The sequence below is a fragment of the Choloepus didactylus genome, chromosome 3, assembly GCF_015220235.1.
Source record: "Choloepus didactylus isolate mChoDid1 chromosome 3, mChoDid1.pri, whole genome shotgun sequence".
In the NCBI taxonomy this organism is placed as follows: domain Eukaryota; kingdom Metazoa; phylum Chordata; class Mammalia; order Pilosa; family Megalonychidae; genus Choloepus; species Choloepus didactylus.
Genome location: NC_051309.1, coordinates 154,637,781 through 154,653,765, shown reverse-complemented (window position 1 = coordinate 154,653,765; position 15,985 = coordinate 154,637,781). Strand labels below are relative to the sequence as shown.

Below are 15,985 nucleotides of genomic sequence, written 5' to 3'. Positions count from 1 at the left end.
GTGTGCCTATATGTTGGTACCAACTACTGGGTGGCAGCCTGAAAGACTGAACCAGGACACTATTCTCTGCCTCACTTCCCAGAAATTGCCCAGCAGGCAGAAGAAGCTTGATGATAGCTAAACAGCGTAAGAAGCAATCAAAGTTAAGTGGTCTGGGGCAAAAGAATACCTAAATCAAGATATACAATAGAGCACAAAGGAGGGAGGGGGAATATCTATGTCAAGGGGATGTTCAGATCCCTGTAAATGCAGGAATTTCTAAGTCCAGGTGTGCATGCCTAGGAGAGGAAACATGCTCAAGAAAGGCAGAGAGGGTCCTGCACTTTTACCTCAGCTTGATATTCTTGGCAGGAGGTCTACACTCTGAAGGAGAACACAAACCAAAACAGAGTCAATTTGCAAAGGCTACAAATATCATTTTTTTTATTTTGTTTTTTTAGCATTGGACTGCTTTTGATAGTTCCTAGAACTCAAGGAAATCTGTGTCATATCACTATCTGATAGAAACTTAAGGAAAAGACACTCAGGGACCAAATCCCAGAGTTAAAACATTAAAATGTAAAGTGCAACAAACAAAGAAATAAGAATTGATGGCCCATCCAAAGGAACAAGGTAAAATTTCAGAAATCATGAAAGAAGAACACCAAACTTTGGACATACCAGACAAAGACATTAAAAAATGATCTTCAATACATTCAAGGAGATAAAGGAAAAGGCAGAGAAATAACTAAAAGATATCAGGAAAATAATAAATGAACAAAATGAGATTCTCAGTAAAGAGAAAGAAATTATAAAAAGGAACTAAAGAAAAATGCTGGTGGTGAAGATCATGAAAATTGAAATAAGCTCTTCAGAGGGTTTCAAGAGCAGATTGGGGCTGACAGAAGAAAGAATCAGTGAAATCAAAGACAACACAATTGAGATAATTCTGGCTTAAGAGCAAAAAGAAACAAAGAATGAAGAATAGTAACCAGAGACTAAGAGACTTATAAGACACCATCAAGCCTATCAATATGCACTTACAGGAGTCACAGAAATGAAAGAAAAAGGGCAGAAGGAGTACTCAAAGAAATAAGTCAGAAAAATTCCCAAATTAAAACAAAAATGTATACAAACATTTAAGAAGCCCAATGAATACCAAACAAGATAAAATCTAAGAGAAACATGGCCAGACCCACAGTAGTCAAACTGTAAATGCCAAGGACAAGGAAAGAGCTCTGAGCACTGAAAGACAAAAGAAACACGTCATGTACAAGGGGCCTCCAATAAGACTATGTGCCAGTTTCTCATCAGCAACTGTGTAGGCAAGAAGGTACTGGGATGAAATATTAAAAGTGCTGAAGGAAAACAATAGCCAAACAAATATTTCATACCCAGCAAGACTGTCTTTCAAAAATGAGGGTGAGATTAAGAAACTTTTAAGTTAATAAATCCCTATAGTAAAAGCCAACCCATTTCTGATATATTGCATTTTGTCAGCTTTAACAAACCAAAACAACAGCCATATGGGTTATTATAAATGCCCATAGTATTGCATTGTATTTTATGTAACTCCACTTTTTTCTTCTTAAAGTTTCTAAAATGCAAAGCCATAGAAAGTTATAATAAACCTGTGGTTTTGGACACTTGACGTATAAAGATATAATTTATAAAAAATAAAGAAGGAGTCCATGTGGGTGCTGTGCAGGGTTGCCAAGGCAGAGCTCCAGCAGCTCCATGTGCAGGAGGTGGTGGAATCCATGGTGAAGAGTCTGGAGAGAGAGAACATCTGGAAGATGCAGGGCCTCATGTTCCAGTGCAGCACCAGCTGTTGTGAGGGCAGCTATGCATCCATGCATTGAGCACTGCCATGCACTTCTGGCTCAGGCCCAGGCCCTGGTGACCAGTCAGTTGGAGAAATTTCAGAACCACCTGGCCCAGTGCACTATGCATTGCAACGACAAAACCAAAGACTTGATGGATGCAGGAAGTAAGGAGCTCCAGGTAATGTGTGACATGCACCTCATCTCATCCATAACCAAGAAGATGAAGGAGTCTCTTACATCCATGGGGAAATGAGAGTCTTTGCCAGTGTCATTGGGGATTAGGGCAGAAATCCTTACACAAGAGAACTAGGAGTTATAGTCTTTTTATTGAAGTTTGTGAATGAAGAAATTAAGGATGGCAGTAAGGTTAAGGAAGATGTTACCCACCTCTGGACACTGGTTCCTTTATATACTTCAGTCTGTAAAAAGTGAAATGGAAAAAACTGTTGCTTACATTTAGATCAGATAGCACAGAAGTGTTTCTTAAAGCCTAAGTTTCACATGGCAAGTGCTTGCCCTGGCAGTAGGATGCTCCCTTGCAGTACCAAGCTAGAGCCTCCAACATACCAGATTCTTCTTGGTACACAGATAGTAACAGGCTGGCAGTTTCCTCTAGCTTGTCTGTTTAAGGAGGGGTATTTTTGTTTGTTGTCAGCCTCCTGTTTACCAGAAGTACTCTCATGCCATTTTCCATAAGTTGTAAGACAAAATCCATGAGGTCACTAATTCAGAAGGGGAAAAAAAGTTTATGGGTCTTTGACATACTTGATTTTGTTTTATATACAAGGGCCTGAAATTGGTTAAGATGTAGAGTTGTGGGAAAGGGTACTTTGAAAGAGAACTTTGAAAGGCTCCTTGTAGATATTCTCATCTGGCCATCAAGATGTAGTTGCATCTTTCTTGAAATTCTCACACATTACATCTTTTAGCCTGGAGTCCATGCAAAGGCATGAGAAGTGGTGTGACACTAGGCATGGGACGTAGAGTTTCTCTATCACAGACTGTCATGATGGCCCCTGAAGTTGTCTACAGAAAGCAAAGGACAGTCTTACAGTGACACTGTCCCTTTGAAGGGAAAGGGAATTTTAATAGGAATATATACCAGTATCTGGGAATGAACAGTCAAAGAGGAACTGTTGGGTGTTTAGGAGAGTTGTAAATTAAGATTTGGAAAGACCTGGTTTTTCATAGAACAGAATGGAGTGAAAGCCTAAACCCAGTGTTGCCTGCTTAGCCCCCTAAAATAGTAGAGCCCTCTGAGACAATCCCCTGGCAATAGTAAAGGGAGAAAAAATAAGCAATGCAAAGGCTTGGGTGGGCTGTGACTCCCTTAGAGCAAAGGAGGGGCCGCCCCCATAACCAAACACCACATTCAGCCTGGGGCCTCTGCAACATGCCATGTTCCTGCCCCAGCACTGACACCTTATCGTTTTGATAAGGATCTTGTCTTTCTACCAAATTGTTACTTGAAGTGATAGTATAGACTGTCTGCTTGCTGTTGCAAAACTGTGATATATTTTCCTAGTGGCTTGGTTTAAAAATAAACAAGGTTTAATTCTCTCCCTTCCCCCCACCCCCAAAAAAGTAAAAGGGGTGGGAGAGATGGAGGGGTACAGTAACATAGTTTGTATATCCTATTGAAGTTAAGTTGGTATCAAATCAAATGTGATTGTTATAGATTTTAGGATGTTTAAATTTAAGCCTCATGGAAACCACAAGGAAAATATCTGAAAAATTAAACAGAAGAAAAGAAGAAAGGACTCAAAATAGTTTACTACAAAAGAACAAATAAATATGGAAGTAGACAAAATGGAAGAATTGAAGGACAAACAGGTATGACTTCCAGAAGTCAAACAGCAAAATTCAGAAGAAAGTCCAGCAGTGTCAGTTGTTGCTTAAAATGTAAATGCATCAAACTCCTGAGACAAAAGGCAGACAATGGCAAAATGGATTAAAAAGTATGACCCAATATATCCCATTTAAAAGAGACGCACCTTAAATTCAAAGACACAAGTAGGTTGAATGTGAAAGGATAGAAAAATATTCCATGCAAATAGTAACCAAAAGAGAGCTGGGGTAGGTATACTAATACCAGATAAAATAGACTTCAAGTCAAAAACCATTACAAGGGACTAAGGAAAACACTAAATATAGATAAAGGGGTCATTCAACAAGAAGATATAACAAATATAATTATAAATATACCTAATAGAAGAGCCTCAAAATATATGAAGCAAATATTGACAGATTTTAGGGAAAAATAGATAGTTCTATATTAATAATAGGTGTTGGAGATTTAATCATATCCTCTAAAAAAGGCATGTTCAGGTCCCAGCCCAAGGTCCTGTGGGTCTGAATCCAATTTTAAATAGAACCTCTGAAGATTTATTAGTTAAGTTGTGCCCCAACTGATTGAGGGTGGGCTTTAATCCAACATGAGTGACAACCTTATAAGCAAAAGAAATTGGACAAGGAAAGAGAAGCCACTAGGCATAACTAGAAGCTGGAAGCCAACAGAAAGTGGAAGAGAAGGGAAAGATGCTGCCATGTTCATGGCCATGTGATGGAATAGCCAAGGAACCCCAGTGATTGCCAATCAGGCAGAAGATACTGAACTTAGGGGTAAACAAGTCTGCTAGCCATGAAAAACATGAGACAATAAATTCCTGTTGTTGAGTCAACCCATTGCATGGTATTTGTTTTAGCTGCTAGTAAACTACTACAATAGGATACATCAATACACTACCTTTATTAACACACAAAACATCTGGACAGAAGATCAATAAGGAAATAGAAAACTGAATGATTCTATAAACCAACTAGACTTAATGGGCATGTAGAGACACATCACCCAATAACAGCAGAATACACCTTCTTCCCTTGTGAACATGGGTCATTTTCCAGGATAGACCATATGTTATATCACAAAACAAATCTCAATAAATTTAAGAATATTGAAATCATACAATGTGTTTTCTCTAAACAAAATAGAAAGGAGCTGGAAAGCAATAGTAGAAGAAGAACTGGAAAATTCACAGATATGTGGAAATTAAAAAAAAACATAATCTAAAGAACTAATGGATCAAAGAAGAAATCACAAAGGAATTTAGGAAATACCTTGAGGCAAATGAAAACAATAATACAACTTAAAAAAACTTATGAGATGTAGCCTGGGCAGTGCTGAGACAGAGATTTATAGCTCTAAATTCTTAAATTAAAAAAGAAGAAATAGTTCAGAGAAATAATCTCACACCTGGAATAACTAGAAAACAAAGAGTAAAGTAGATCTAATGTATGCAGAAGGAAAGAAATAACAAAGACTTAGAATGAAGATTAACTAAATAGAGAATAAGAAAACAATAGAGAGAATCAACAAAGAAAAGCTTGATTCTTTGAAAATATCAACAGAATTGACAAACCATTAGCTAGACTGTCAAAAAAAAAAAAAAAGAAATAAGATGCAAATAACTAAAATCAGAAATAAAAGGGGGAACATGACTACTGACCCCAAGAAATAAAAGGATTATAAGTGGATACTACAAACAACTGAATGCCAACAAACTAGGTAACCTATATGATATGAACAAATTCCTAGAAGCACACTGTGGCAGTTTGGAGCTATGTGCCTGAGAAAAAAACATGTTTTTAATGTTAATTCATTCCTGTGGGTGTGAAGCCATTGTAAATAGGACTTTTTGATGTGGTTGTTTCAGTTAAGTTGTGGCCCAACTGAATTAGGATGGATCTCAGTCCTACTACTGGAGTCCTTTATCAGCAGAATGAAATTCAGACACATAGACAGAAAGCAACTAGAAGAAGCTGGAAACAAATGGAACCCAGAGAAGCTAGGAGAAGCCTCCCTGTGCAATGCCGTGTGACAAAAAAGCAAGGACTGTGGGATGGGGCTGAATGCAATAATGGTGGCCTCCATGATCAGCCTGCTTTTGGCTGCCTCTGCCCTTAGGAGATGGCCCTGGATGGTGCTGTGGGCTGCCACCCAGATTCTGGGAAATTCTGGATTGTTTAACAACCATGGACTCCAAGTACAGCAACAGCAACAAAGGAACCTCACACTACATGAATACTTGAGCATGAAATTGTTGCAAGAAGCTGGTGTGGCTGTTCCCAATGGAAAATTTATTATTTTCCTGATATCCTTTAGTTATTTCTCTGCCTTTTCCTTTATCTCCTTGAATGTATTGAAGATCATTTTTTAATGTCTTTGTCTGGTATGTCCAAAGTTTGGTGTTCTTCTTTCATGCCAAAAAAATAGGTTCAAAAAGTGTTGTGATAAAGGCACAGGTTTTAGCTGGTAGCAGAGGAAAATGGACATTTGAAAGTGGCTTCAAAACAGGAGTAAAAATAGCTTTCTCTTCAGAAGAAGCAAAAGCTGCTTCCTCACAAATAATTGGGAAAAACTTGATTAACAAGAAAAAACAGGAGAAAGGGAAGAATATGCAATCAAGCACAGGTCTGTTGTGAAGATATGCCAGGAGAGAATGCTAATTTGCGATAACAATGGAAAGCCATTTCAAGGCCCTATATTAATAGAAATTTCTCAAGGTGACGCCAACTCTGAAGGGGCTGCTGCTGAGACTCTTGAGGCAATAAAGAACCTATTGGTATTGTAGAAGGCATCAAAAAGGAACAAGCTTTCAGGCTTGCACAAAAGATGAGACTTCCACCTAATATTGCAAATTGTGCAGCAGAGAACATGATCAAGCTTTACAACCTTTTAATAAAATATGATGCAACTGTGGTAGAAATAAATCCAATGGTAGAAGATGCAGATGGAGCTGTGCTGTGTATGGATGCAAAGATCAGTTTCATTTCTAATTCAGCCTATAGCCAGAAGAAAATCTTCGACCTACATGACTAGACCCAGGAAGATAAAAGGGATAAATATTCAGCTAAGGCAGATCTCAACTACATTGGCCTAGATGGAAATACAGACTGTCTAGTAAATGGTGCTGGTTTGGCTATAGCCACAATGGATATGGTAAAACTTCCAGCCATTCTTATATATGTACTGTTAACCACCTTCATCATCCACAACAGACTTCACTATGTTATACAGACCCTTGTTTCATCCTCTAGCTTTCCTTCTAGTGATACATGACCCTAAACTTCCCCTTTCAACCACCTTACACACATGATTCAGCATTGTTGATTACATACATGATAATGTGCTACCATCACCTTTGTCCATTTCCAAACATTTTCAATCAACCTTATTAAAAACTTCGGCACAAATTATGCTTCAGTTCCCCATTCTCTACCCTCATTCTATCTTCTGATAACCTATATTCTATATATTAACTCCGTGAATTTGCTTATTATATTTAGTGTGATCATATCATTTTTATCCTTTTGTGTCTGGATTATTTCACTCAACATAATGTCGTCAAGGTTCAACCATGTTGTCACATGCATGAGGACTTCATTTCTTCTTGCAGTGGAATAATATTCCATCATATGTATATACCACATTTTGCAAAAAGGTACAAGTTATTCTGGTCAATATTTTGGAGGATTTATGCAGTGTGATGTTATTGTATAGGGTGTAGTCATGGCTGTAAAGGATCTGGAAATTAAAATACCCATTGTGGTGTGGTAAAAAGGTACATGAGTTGATGATGCAGCTTAAGTTGCTTCCACTTTTTGTAAATTGTGAATAATGCCACCATGAACATAGCTGTGCATATGTCTGTTCGTGTCCCTGCTTTCAGTTCTGAGTATGTACCTAGTATATAGTCTGGGATTGCTGGAGCATAGGGCAGTTCTATACTTAGCTTCTTGAGCCAAACTGTCTACCACAGTGAATTTTACATTCCCACCAGCAGTGAATAAGTATTACTATTTCTCTCACATCTTCTCCAAAACTTGCAGTTTTCTATTTGTTCAATAGTGGCCATTCTAGTAGGCATGAAATGATATCTCATTGTGGTTTTGATTTGCATTTCCCTATAGCTAGCGATGTGAGCATCTTTTCATGTGCTTTTTAGCCATTTGTCTTTCCTCTTTGGAAAAATGTCTATTCAAGACATGCCCATTTTTAAATTGGGTTGTTTGCTTTTTTATTTTTGAGTTGTAGAATCTCTTTATATATCCTAGGTATTAAAACTTCATCAGATATGCGGTTTCCAAATATTTTCTCCCATTAAGTAGGCTGCCTTTTCACCCTTTTTGACAAAGTCTTAAGTTTTGAAGAGGTCCCAATTATCTATTTTTTCTTTCATTACTTGTGCTTTGGATATAAGGTCTAAGAAACCACAAACTACTGCACGATCTTGAAGATGCTTCCCTACATTTTCTTCTAGGAGTTTTATGGTCCTGGCTCTTATATTTAGGTCTTTGATCCATTTTGAGTTAATTTTTGTATAACATGTGAAATAGGGATCCTCTTTCATTTTGTTGGATCTTGTCAAATGCCTATTCTGTATCAGTTAATATGATCATGTGGTTTTTCCCTTTCAATTTGTTAATGTGGTGTATTACATTAATTTATTTTCTTGTATTGAAACTCCCTTGCATACGTGGAATAAAACCCATGTGAACATGGTATATAATTCTTTTGATATGCTGTTGGATTTAATTTGCAAGTATTTTGTTGAGGATTTTGACATCTATATTCACTAGAGAAATCAGTCTGTAATTGTTTTTTTCTTGTAGTATCTTCAACTGGCTTTGGTATTATGGTGATGTTGGCTTCATAGAATGAGTTAGATAGTGTTCCCTCTTCAAATTTTTGAAAGATTTGTGCAGGAATGGTATTTATTCTCCTTGGAATGATTGGTAGATTTCATCTGTGAAGCCATCTGGTCCTGAGCTTTCTTTGGTAGGTTTTTGATGACCAACTCAATCTCTACTTGTGATTGGTTTGTTTTAGAGTCAGTGTAAATTGCTCATGTGCTTTAGGAAACTATTTCATCAAAGTTGCCTAATATGTCAGTATGCAGTCACTCATAGAATCCTCTTATGATCTTTTTTTTTCCTATGGGGCCAATGATAATGACCCCCCTTTCATTTCTGATTTTATTTATTTGCACCTTCTCTCTTTTTGCCTTTGTCAGTGTAAAGATTTCTCAGTTTTATTGACCTTCTCAAACCAACTTTTGGTAGTACTGAATATCTATTGTGTTTTGTTCCCAATTTCATTATTTCTGTGCTAGTCTTTGTTATTTCTTTCCTTCTGCTTGCTTTGGGATTCATTTGTTCTTTCTCTAGTTCCTCCAAGTGTTGAGTTAAGTCATTGATTTCAGCTTTTTCTTCCTTTTAAATGTACTCATTTAGGACTATACATTTCCCTCCCAGCACTGCCTTTCCTGCATCCTATAAGTTTTGATATTTTGTGTGCTCATTTTCATTTGTGTCAAAATTGTTCAATCTCTAGACCTTGGTGGAAGTAAACAAAAAGTGCTCATTAAACAGTCTATATATGTTTTGTGCAAGTGTTTTGTTGTATTGCATTTCACAATAAAAAAGAATGGATGGATTATGAGAAAATGAGCAAGTATAGAAATCTTAAGAAATTGAGCTGAGAAGAAAGTACAATAACTAGAAGAGAGTGGGAAGTGGGGAGTTATTGGTTAGTTTTTTCCCTTTAATAAAGTGGATATTTGAGAATTTCTAAACTTATGGGAGAATTCAAATATCCAGGAGAGAAAAAAAAGTGAGTAAGTTTTCTTAAAAATAGGGCATGTTGAGACAATTTGCCGTGGATCTTGCATTTCTGCACATCTTGGACATGAAGGCACTGATTACTTATGTGCTGGACTATCTTTTCAAGGATGTTTGTATAGAGAACAGCTTTGAAAGGTAGAGTTAGAGTCTCCCTCTGTAGCAGAGGGAAAGTCTGTTTACTGTCCAATGTTATAAGGATATCTCCCCGAATGCAAATGTATACAGGCTTACTCATTACAAAAGTTCAGGTTCCCTAAGCCCTGGGTTCCCTCTTGAATACAGTCCATTGTGTTTTGAAGACTCATCTGACCTTCAAAGCATCACTCTGTGGGAATTGCAGCTCAGGAACTGGCACAAACACTGATGCTCTGGCTACTGCTCTTGCTAAGAGTAATAAACTATCTTTTCTGTCTGACCCAGGAGTCCTTTGTCTACTCCCCAAATCCATGAAAGGATGGTTGGCAAATATGTTAGCTTGCAAGTGGGGTAAACTCGCATCCCTTCACAATTATCAGCAGGAAGAGCACAGGATCCAAAGCAAAGGCCATTTGGATGATCTCAAGCTATTTTAAGTATGCTGTCCCAACAATAACAAACAGCTTGGTGTCACTTGTAAAATATTGTATAAATTTTTATATGCCTTCCATAATTTAATCCTCACAGATCCCATTAGGACTCCAATTTTACGTCTGAGCCACATGAACGCAATTTAACTAAGGTCTGGCATTAATAAGTGACGAGATTCAGATGTGAGCTCACAGGCCTGATCAAAAAGCTGGAGCGTCTGCCTTCCACGCCAGCATTTCTCAAACTGTGTTTTATAGACTGATGCCAGCACTTGATGAGGGTTAAAAAGCAAAATAGGAGAAGTGTTTTTGAAGTGAAAGAAGAAAAAAAGGACCATGGAGTTTTTAAATACAACAGAATATATTAGATTTAAATGGATACACTTTATTCTTCCTTTAGGGGCAAGAGTATTTTCATACCTTTTTGTAAAAGAAATGTAAGTGATAGTAAATTATTTTTTTTTTTTCAGAATTGTTTAATATTCTTCCAAGCAACACAAATGGCTATCACTATATTGGCCCTTTCATTTTTCTTTCATTATATGAGGTATCCCAAATTCTTAGAACCAAGAGTATAGTTTATCCTCTGAATGAGTGCAATTGTTGAGCACTTGCTTCTTTTTTTTTTTTTTCCACTAGAGAAGTTGTAAGTTTACAGAAAAATCATGCAGAAAACAAAAAGTTCCCATACCACCCCCCTTATTAAAACCTTTCATGACTGTGGTACATTTGCTGCAATTGATGAAGTAATATTATTATAATTGTACTATTAACCATAGTCCATGGTTTACATTGAGTTAACCATTTGTGTTGTACAGTCCTTTTTTAAAAAAAGTTTCATTCTAGTAACATACATAAAACCTAAAATTTCCCCTTTTAGCAACAAATACATACTTCAGTGCTGTTAAGTATGTTCACAATGTTATTCTATCATCACTGCCATCCATTACCAAAACTTTTAATCACCCCAATTAGAAACTCTGTACAATTTAATCAGTAACTCCCGAATTCCCTACCCATTTCCTTCCTGGCTCCTAGTAACCTGTATTCTACTTTCTTACCCTATGAATTGGCTTATTCGAATCATTTCATGTCAGTGAAATCAGACAATATTTGTCCTTTTGTGTCTGGCTGATTTCACTCAATCTGAGGTCTTCAGGGTTCATCCATGTTGTCACCTGCATCAGAATTTCACTTCTTTGTATGGCTGAATAACGTTCTATTGTACACGTATACCACATTTTATTTATCCATTATTCTGTTGACGGACACTTGTATTGCTTCCATCTTTAGACAATTGTAAATAATGTTGTTATGAATGTCAGTGTGCAGACATCTGTTGGGGTCACTGTGTTCGATTCTTTCAATATGTATCTAGAAGTGGGATTGCCAGGTCATGTGGTAATTCTATGCTTAACTATCTAAGGAACCACCAAACCATCTTCCACAGCAGTTGCACCATTTTACATTTCCACCAACAAGGAAAGAGAGCTCTTATTTCTCCACATCCTCTCCAACACTTGTAATTTTGTTTTTTGTTTTTTGTTTTTATTTTTCAGTAGCTGTGCCAGTTTGGATATATTGTGGTCCCCCAAAAGCTATGGGTTTTTGTTTGTTTGTTTGTTTTATAATTTACTTTTGTTTTAATGAAGACATCTAAATTCCATCCAGACTGTTATTACCTATAGTGTTTTCTTTGTTATTGTCAATGATGACTATTTATATCATAATGCTATTTTTATAAACAGCAAGTTATCAAGTATTGTATATTTAATTAGGGACTGACTGAAGAACAGGATGAAGTACTAATCTAGTTTCTCCCCTTCTTTATACCTATCTGGCTGGGAGGAACTCTGGAACATTTTTTTTTAAGGTTTGTTTACAGTTGTTTTTTTTTTTTATTCAATTTTATTGATATATACTCACATTTCATACAATCATCCAAAGTGTACAATCAATTCTTCACTGTACCATCATATAGTTGTACATTTATCCCCTAATCTATTTTTTGAACATTTTCCTTGTACCAGAAAAAGTGAAAATAAGAATAAAAAATAAAAATAAAGAAGAACATGCAAAGCACCCCCCTCACCCTATTTTTCATTTAGTTTTTTGTCCCCATTTTCTACTCCTCCATCCATACACTAGATAAAGGGAGTGTGAACCACAAAGCTTTCACAATCACACTGTCACCCCTTGTAAGCTACATTGCTATACAATCAACTTCAAGAGTCAAGGCTACTGGGTTGCAGTTTGATATTTTCAGGTATTTACTGCTGGCTGTTCCAATCAAAAGTCAGTTTCAATCCAGTCTTGTGGGATATTTGGTTAGAGTGTTTCCATGGAGATGTGACACACCCAACTGTGGGTGATACCTTTGATTAAGTTATTCCCAAGGAGGTTTTAAGCCACCCATTCAGGTGGGTCTAAATTAGATCACTGGAGTCCTATAAGAGCTCACAGACAGCAGGAGCACAGAGCAGCTTTTAGAGAGATGCTTGCTGATACTTTGAGATGTTTGGAGACATTTGGAGATGCTAGCCCAGAGTTCTCTCTGGAGACGCTAAGAGAGGACCTTGATGCTTAGATGCACAGAAGCTGAAGAAGCTAAAAGAGAGAAGCCCAGACACATTTTGGAGAAAGCCATTTTGAAACACAACCCAGGAGCAAAGGACACACAGATGCCAGCCATGTACCTTTCCAGCTGTCAGAGTTGTTCCAGATGTCATTGGCCTTTCTTCAGTGAAGGTATCCTCTTGTTGATGCCTTGGTTTGGACACCTTTATGGCCTTAGAACTAATAAATCTCCCTCTATAAAAGCCAATCCATTTCTGGTGTTTTGCATGATGGCAGCATTAGCAAACCAATACAGTAGCCATGCTAGATGGTGTGAAGTGGTATCTCATTGTGTGTTTGATTTTCATTTCCCTAATGACTAATGATATTGAGCATTTTTTTCATGTGCTTTATGGCCATTTGTATATCTTATTTTGAGAAATGAATATTCATGTATTTTAAACTTTTTAAAAATGGGTTGCTTTTCTTTTTGTTGTTGAATTATTGGATTTCTTTATATATTCTTGATATTAAACCCTGATCAGATAAATTATTTCCAAATATTTTCTTCCATTCTGTAGGTTGTCTTATTATTTTCTTAAGTCCTTGGCTACACCAAACTTTTTAATTTGGTGAGTACCATTTATCTATTTTTTTACTTCTGTTGCTCGTGCTTTGGGTATAAAGTCTAAAAAACTACAAGTTCTTGAAGATGTTTCCATGCACTTTCTTCTAGGAGTTTTATAGTTCTGGTTCTAATGTTTAGATATTTGATTTTCATGTGTGGTTTGAGGTACGGAGTCCACCTTCATTCTTTTGCATATGGATATCTGGCCCACTTGTTGAAGATGTTAATCTTTCCCAATTGAACAGACTTGGCATCCTTGTTAAAAAAAAAAAAAAAAAAAGCAATTGGTAATAGATGTTCTAGTTTGCTAATGCTGCCAGAATGCAAAACACCAGAAATGGACTGGCTTTTATAAAGGGGGTTTATTTGGTTACACAGCTACAGTCTTATGGCCATGAAGTGTCCATCAACAAAGAGTACCTTCACTGGAGAAAGGCCATTGGCATCCAGAAAACCTGTGTTAGCTGGGAAGGCACGTGACTGGTGTCAGCTTGCTTCCAGGTTGCATTTCAAAATGGTGTTCTCCAAAATGTCTGCATCAGCTTCCAACGGCCATCTTCAAAATGTCTCTCAGCTCCAGCTTGCTATGAGCTCCTTCTGTCTGAGCTTATATAGTGCTCCACTAAACTAAACAAGGCCCATGCTGAATGGGTGGGGCCACACCTCCATGGAAATTATCCAATCAGAGTTATTACCTACAGTTGGGTGGGTCACATCTCCATAGACACTGAACCGATACGTTCCAACCCAATCCACTCTAATACATTTGCCCCCACAAGAATGCATTAAAGAATATGACTTTTTCTGGGGGACATAAATATACAAACTGGCACAGACATGAAGTTGTATTTCTTGACTCAGTTAAACTCCAGAATCCTACTATTTAGATTATTCTGGCTTTGTCTATTGGGGCCCTTATCTTTCCCTATAAGTTTGATGAGTGGCTTTTCATTTCTACAAAGAAGAATTTGATTGTGTTGAATCTGCAAATTGTTTTGGGTAGAACTGACATCTTAACAATATTGTCATCCAATTCATGAACACAGGATATCTTTCCATCTATTTAGGTCTTCTTTGATTTCTTTTAGCAATGTTGTGTAGTTTTCTGTGTAGAAGTCATTTACAGCCTTCTTTTGATTTCTTCCTAGATATTTGATTCTTCTGGTTGCTATTGTAAGTAGAATTTTTTTCTTGATTTTTCTCTCCAGATTTTTCATTACTATTGTGTAGAAACACCACTGTTTTTTGTGTGTCTTGGTCTTATACACTGATACTTTGCTGAATTCATTTATTAGGTCTAGTAGCTTTGTTGTGGATTTTTCAGAATTTTCTGTACATAGGAGCATGTCATCTGCAAATAGAGAAAGTTTGACTTCTTCCTTTCCAAGCTGGGTACCTTTTATTTCTTTTCCTTGTTTAATTTCTCTGGCTAGAACTTCCAGTAGATTGTTGAAGTGGTGACAGTGGGCTGTCTTGTATTGCTCCTGATTTTAAAATGAAAGCCTTCTGTCCTTCTATTCCTGGATTTCCACATGATTTTATAAAAAGGAGTGCTGGGTTTTAAATACTTTTTCTTCATCTATTGTGATGATCATCTTTTTCCTTCATTCTGTTAATATAGTGTAGGACATTAATTGATTTTGTTTTGTTGAACCCCACTTATATACCCTGGATAAATCCCACATGATCATGATGTATAATTATTTTAATGTGCTTTTGGATTCAGTTAGCTAGTATTTTGTTGCCAACTCTTGCATCTATATACATAAGGGATATTTGTCTGCAATTCTATTCCCTTTTGGAATTTTTGTTTGGTTTTGGTATTAGGGTGATGTTCATGTTACAAAATGAGTTTGGATATGTTCCCTCCTCTTCCAATTTTTGGAAAGATTTTTGAGCAGGATTCACATTAATTCTTCTTGGAATGTGTGGAAAATTCCCATGTGATGTCATCTGGTCCTGGGCTTTTCTTTGTTGGTAGATTTTGATTAGTGATTCAATATCTTTGCTAGTTATTGGTGTACTGAGATATTCTATCTCTTCTTGTGTCAATATAGGTAGTTTGTGGGTTTCTAGAAATCTGTCCAATTCATCTAGGTTATCTAATTTGTTGGCATACTGTTATTCATAAAATCCTTTTAAAATCATTTTGATTTCTACGTGGTAAATAGTAATGCCCATCTTCTTTCATTTCTGACGTTAGTTATTTGTGTCCTTTCCCCATTTTTCTTTATCAGTCTAACTCAAGGTATGCCAAGTTTATTGATCTTTTCACATAACCAATTTTTGATGTTGTCAGTTTTCTCTATTTTTTAATTCTCTATTTCATTTATCTGAGCTCTAGTCTTTGGTATTTCCTCCTTTCATCTCTTTTGGTTTTAGATTATTCTTCTTTTTTAGAGTCTCCATTTGTGAAGTTAGGTCTCTGATTTGAAATCATTCTTCTTTTTAATGTAAGCATTTAGAGAGATACATTTCCTTCTTGGCATTGCCTTTACTTTATCTCATAAGTTTTGTATGTTGTGTTTCATATTCATTCACCTTAATATATTTCCTAATTTTCATTGTGGTTTCTTTTTTGACTCTTTGGTTGTTTAAGAGTATACTCTTAATTTTTTGCATGAATTTTCCAGTTCTCCCCTATTATCGATTTCTAACTTCATGCCATTGTGGTTGCAGAAGATACTGTTTTATTTTCCTAGGATGCTCAAAGCAAATACGAGGAAATGGGTCAGGTTAAGCAATGG

General features: G+C 36.6%; 2 pseudogenes; both read left to right on the top strand.

Annotated features, from left to right (window-relative positions):
- Positions 1 to 1,670: 1,670 nt before the first annotated feature.
- Positions 1,671 to 2,058, top strand: LOC119530495 (annotated as a pseudogene).
- A 3,664-nt stretch (positions 2,059 to 5,722) lies between these two features.
- The window catches only part of LOC119530494, an 80,414-nt pseudogene continuing 70,151 nt past the window's right edge, over positions 5,723 to 15,985 (top strand).